The sequence below is a fragment of the Cricetulus griseus genome, chromosome 4 (assembly GCF_003668045.3).
Source record: "Cricetulus griseus strain 17A/GY chromosome 4, alternate assembly CriGri-PICRH-1.0, whole genome shotgun sequence".
NCBI lineage: Eukaryota > Metazoa > Chordata > Mammalia > Rodentia > Cricetidae > Cricetulus > Cricetulus griseus.
In genome coordinates, this window is record NC_048597.1 from 228,381,661 (window position 1) to 228,387,438 (window position 5,778).

At 52.4% G+C, this 5,778-nt stretch overlaps 1 protein-coding gene across 4 annotated transcripts in view; it reads left to right on the forward strand.

The window, feature by feature from the left end:
• The first annotated feature begins 832 nt into the window (after positions 1-832).
• Trak1 (trafficking kinesin protein 1) overlaps positions 833-5,778 on the forward strand; it is a 107,532-nt gene continuing 102,586 nt past the window's right edge. For 2 of the 4 annotated variants that reach the window (XM_027415430.2, XM_035444071.1), the window contains exon 1: positions 834-1,101. The gene's annotated coding sequence lies outside the window, so the exon portion shown is untranslated. Of the gene's footprint in view, positions 1,102-5,778 lie in introns of all 4 variants that reach the window. The other 2 variants (XM_027415429.2, XM_027415431.2) reach the window with 2 other exon arrangements.

Consider the following 5,778-nt stretch of genomic DNA (forward strand, 5'->3'; position numbering starts at 1 on the left):
CACCAGACACTATTTGAGCATGTATGCACACCCATGATGTGTGAGGAGGTAGGTGGGGGAGGTGAAGGACCCCTGCTGGATGGAAGGCTAGCCGCTCCGGGTCCACTATCCTAAAAGATGCACATGCAGGGTAGCTCTTGAAACAGAGAGGAATCTTGGGTAGCTTGTGTCATATACTGACCCTTTCCCCGCAGTTGCCTTTAAGCCCAGGCACATTCCAGCAGTAGTCTGAATTGCCCAGTGGGGCTGATGTTGCCGAAATGGCCCCTTCCAAGGGTTCCTGGCTCTCCCCAGGAGCTTATGAATGGGCTTCATGTGCTTTTGTTGTTTTAAAAATAAGGTTTGGACTTGCCAGGTTCTCAAAGGAGTCTACTGTTTTCTCACTGTTGCTCAACGTGGCCGCTGGACTGAAAGTTCTCCGTGTTGAGAAGAGTTTAATGAATCATGTTGTATGTAGCCGAGTGAACAGATAACCATATTGCACAGAATCTCCCAGGAGTGTGCATCTCCCTCAGAATGCACACTTGGTGCTCTAACCGACACGCCCTGGTACACGCCCTGGCGTCGCCCTTTCAGGATGGCCATCGTCGGACTAGCTGAGGTCATTTTGTTTATTTCTCAGTACTGCCCAGGGCTGAATTCAGTGTATGAAGCCTGTGCTCCACGATGGTCCGGAATGAGGCCTGGTTCTCTGGTGAACCCTTTCTGCAGGGCTAATCACATCTGCCATGATTTTAAAGATTTTGTCTGGATGTATTCAAAGACGTCATGTAATGGTATTCTTCTCTCTGGATTGTTTTGCAGATTCTCTGTGAGCCACCCCTACTGGTACAGTGAACCACCGGGGGCCATCTGCCCGACTGCTCCCAACCACGGCAGCGGGACCCCCCGATGGCAGTGGGCACCTCCCCTTGAAACCTGCCAAGCTGGACGCCACAACCCTGCACGACGACACCTCGGCCAGCTCCACGCCCATCTCTGAGGCTTGCAGCCATGCAGTCCTAGCCTGCAGCCCGGGCATCCCTGAAGAGTACTATGTGAGCGAGGCTGTGGAAGATGCTCCCAGCTACAGAGGGTACCGGGATGCCTGCACCATCACTGGTATGCTGGCCTTTTCCCTGCTGGGGACGGGAAGGGGCTTCAGTCATCCAGCCTGGGGAAGGCGTGCAGCCCCAGGAGCAGGTCTGGGAGTGTATCGTAAGCTTTCTTGTTGCTGTTAACAAAAGGACTGACAATAGCAAGTCCAGAGGGAAGGGTTTTGCTCAGTTTCCTTACCTTGCCTCTCAAGGCCTCAAATAGGATCCCCTTGGCCTCTTTGGACCATCTCCTCTATATGTTCTCCACTCTAGGACATGGGCCTCCTTGTGGGGCCTCCTCTGGAGTCCTTGAGTACAGTGGGGGTGCTGTCCAGCTCTGAGTCCTGAATTGGGAGCTCTCATCTGGGTCTCAGTCCTGAGTGCAAGGGGAGGGTGTCCATGTCCGAGCCCCGATCGAGTCCTGAGTGCGAAGTGGTGTCTGGAAGTGCTGTGGGGTCCATGCTCTCTAATACCCAGGAAGGAGAGCTGATGGGGGAGACAGAGGGGCAGGAAGGAGCTGGTGGCACAGTTGGTACAGGGTACATGGGAGGCCATCGAGGACCAGAGCTGGGATTCCAGCACTGACCCTGCCAGCAGAATCCTGGGAACCTCATCCTCTCCAACCAGTTTCACTTTCTCAAAGCATGGCACCGAGGGCAAAGAAATGGCACCAAGAGATTCGAGAGCTTCCAGCCCTGTGGGGTGTGGAAACCCGAGGTCCTTTGTTGGGATGGCCTGTAGCAAGCCCCAGGGGACCACTGAGAGCCACAGTTCATGCCCTCGATGCCCGGCAGCGGCCCCATACACAGCAGTGCCAATTCAGGCACCACGGTGCATTTGCAGAGCTGGGCGTTCAGCCCCTGCCGTCCCACCCTGCCAAAGGAGAGCCTATCAAGTGGTCAGTGCAACAAAGACATAAAACACAAACATATTCTCTGGGAGACCTTGGATATGCCCGAGAGCGCTTTGCAGATTCTGAAGGCTTTGCCAAGCACAACCCTGGGACACTGCCTGGCATGGTGCCCCCGCCCTCGCTTCCCAGGGAGTCCTGAGAAGAACAGTGGCTTTCTGTTCGACTCTACATTCTAGGCAGAACTAGCCGCCCATCAAAAGCCTTCTCTCCCTGCTCCCCCATTCACCCCACCCTAGAGAGGTGTCATGTTGTGGGAGCGCCCGTTTTCTGTTTGGGGTGGTTTTATAAGATGAGGCGATAGGGTTCCTGGGCTGCTGGAGTTACGTAACCCGTTGTGCGTCCTGGGCAGTGCAGGATCTTTGGCTCTGCCCTAACAAGCAAACTCAGAAAAGTGCTGAGAAAGACGCAGAGCTGTGGCCAAGCTTGCATGGAGGACTGCTCTTTCTCAGGGTCCTCCTTGGAGTTTGCGTCTGCCCATGGCATTGGCCCTTCAGCTCAGGCAGCCCTCCAGGGCCCAGCCTCTGCCAGGACTCTGTCACAAACTGGCTGGGACAAACTCATGTGGTAAGTGTGTTTATGGGATCGTCCGCTATAAATTTGCTTTGTGGCACAGCCAGAAGGGAGCGAAGAGCAGAGGGGACATGGTTTCACCGTGGTTTCAGTTGCCGGTGGCTTCAGGAAATCACCAGGTTAAATGATGGGCAGGTGAAGCGGAGGGCGCTGGAAGGCACTTATTCCCACACCCCCTTTAAGACCGGTGGGTAATCAAGCCAGGTGCAAGATGCAGGCCTGTTCCTTGCTGGCCTGGGTAGGACCCGTCTGTAAAGCCTCTGTCTGCCACCCCCTTCATCTTCCTTTTCCTCTCCCTCCTCCCTCTCCCTCCTTCTTTTTCTGGTTTGTTTTTGTTTTTGGTTTTTGGTTTGTTTTTTTGAGACAGGGTTTCTCTGTATTGCTTTGGAGGGTGTTCTGGCACTCGCTCTGTAGACCAGGCTGGCCTTGAACTCATGAAGATCCTCCTGCTTCTGCCTCTGGGGCACTGGGATTAAAGGCATGGGCCACCACTGCTGGCTTCTTCTCTTCTTTTTGTCACTACTCAGGATCATGCGTTCTGGACAACCGCTCACCACAGAACGCCATCCCTAGCCCATCCTCCCATTTTTAAACAGTTTTAAATTCTGACAGTCTCACTAACACTCTCAGGCCAACCTTGAACTCACTCTGTAGTTCAAGCAGGCCCTGAATTTCCGTTACCCTGCCTCGGGCCTCTGCATTTAAGCAGTCTTTCTCCTAGTTTCTTAGACCCCAGGCTGGTGTCCTAGGTCAGCAAGGGACTTTTCAAACTTGAAGGGCAGAGCGACTCAGTGTCCCTCCCTCCTTCCCCCCACACCCCTGTGTCTTCTCTACCCAAAGCTGGGCCCTGTGATTGTGGTCCCCACACCCCTGACAGAGCTTTACGCTGGCCTGCTCTGGCTTGTTACTTGCTGTTGGCTTCTCACTTCCTCTGAGTGGATCAGACTCAAGTCTGACAGCAGGATGACCCATCTAGCTTCCTGTCTACACTCCAAACCCTACTGAGTTCCAAGGAGGTGTGGCCTCTTCATGCCCCTTACTAACAATTTCAGTTTTGTAGACATTTACATCATCTTGAGCCTGATGGCCCTTTAAGCCCACAATCTTACTGATGCCAGGACATTGAGCTCCCCCAGGGCTCAGGACTAGGGCTCAGGACCAGGTTCATTCTGGGGTGTCTGTCTGTTACTTTCTGGGGTTTCTCAGTGAGAAATGTCCCTGCTCAAAGCCCAGAGGCGAGCAAGGGTGTGCTCGAGCGGCTGTACACCTCTGAAAACAGGTAAGAACTTCTCAGGGGCAGGAAGCTTCTGGCATCTGTCCTGCCTGAAGGAGACCACACTTGGGCTAGGAGGTGGCTTAGTCAGCAAAGTACTTGCATTGCTAATACTAGGGCATGAATTCAATTCCCAGAACCCACGTATACAAGCTATGTGTGGTGGTGCACACTTAATGTTCTCAGAGCTGGGAAGGCAGAGATAGGAGTTTCACTGGGGCTTGCTGGCCAGCTCATCTAAATGAATCGTTGAGCCCCAGGCCAATGAGAGGCCCTGTTTAAAAAGCCAGAGAAAGACACAGGCTGACTCTGGCCATCGTGGAACATGTGCATACATGCATGTAAACACAGCTTAAAACAAAAACAACCAAAAATCCAGCCCCCACTACCTGGAAGCAGCCGCAGGAAGAACTTGTCCCTTATCACTAACTTAACCCACCAAACGTGGCCTCTTACCTGCCTCAGAGTTGCTCAAATAAAACATTATGGTTTTCCTGAATGGTTCATTAATACAGGTCAGGTGTTGTTTAGTAATTCTGGAAGTTTAATGCTTCCCTTTGAAGAGTTATTATAATCCAAACGATACTTACTTGGCCATGGGTGAGAGCAAAGAATGGGCAGTGGGGTATCTCTTGTGGAGGCAACGAGAAGCCGAGACCTACAATCTGGGGGAATTCCTAGGATTTCATAAAGTTGTAAATTAGGAACTGTGTCTGCCCTTTCCTTCCATGGATCGCCCTGGCCTAACGATGGTCAGCTTCTGCAGACAGAACAGATGACAGAGGTTCTTGTGTGAGTCTCCTGCTGATTTCTGGAACTGAAGTCTGACCTTTGCAAAGACAGGACATTCCTGTTCCCGGGTTACTGCTTCCTGTTCTGTTCCTGGGATGATGGACAAGGCGCTGACCACACGGGGTTTTTAACATAAAGATTTTGTATGTATGTGTATGAACACACACATTGTCAGAGGTCAGCCTGTGGGAGTCAGTTCTCTTCTGCCCCCGTGTGGGATTGAACTCAGGCTGTCAGGCTTGTAGCAGACACCTTTGTGCTCTGAGCCCTCTAGGTGACCCAAAGATCAGATCCTTGACCTGTAACTAGGGCTGTAGTTCTCAGGTACTTGTTATATTTTTAACTTCCTCCTAACTGGAAACAGTTCTACCTGGAAACAGGCTTTTAATGTGTGGTCAGTGACTCATTAACATGTCACCTGTTACAGCCTTCACCCACCTCAAGCCATTTGGGGACTCAAGCAAGCAATAAGTTACAATGGAGGAAAATTAAACTGAGAGTCAGGCCTGGACTTCAGCCCTGGCACCTGCTCTTCCTACTCCGCAGGAATGTGCTGTTGGGGACCTGTGCCTGGGACAGAGGAGGGAAGGTCAGGGTGCGCCGTGTCACAGCAGTGGGCCACCCAGAACAAGAACAGGCAGACTTGTGTTTCTATGTTGGAGCTTGAGAAGTCACGGGGTCACCTTCATATCACAGTGACTTACAGGCCAGCAATGGTGCTGTGTGGCTGGTGTTAGGCATCACACAGGCAGGCCGGGGTCACCTGGCCTTCTGAGAAGCCTTCCGTCGTCAGTCATTCAGCATGAAGTTGGAAGTTTGTCTTACTTCCTCTACAGATGAGGACACTGAGGCACAGCGTAAGCGGAGATGCACAGATTCCTGGTGAAGCCAGGCTTTAATCCAGGCCACCTGCCACGGGCTTTGCTGTCTTATCTAGTGTCTGAGGTCTCTGCATTGCGACCACAGGGAAGGTGCTCAGGATACTCAGACGGAGCCCCAGAGCACCATTGGACTACCCTCCACCCGTCACTGGAAGTCCCTGGAACGTTTTTTTGTCCTAGATAGCAAGAAAGGGAGCCGTGGTTCACCAAGCTGTTTCCCGCCTCCTTGTAGCTGGAAACATTTTTGCAGCATTCTCTCCCACCTTTGCAGAA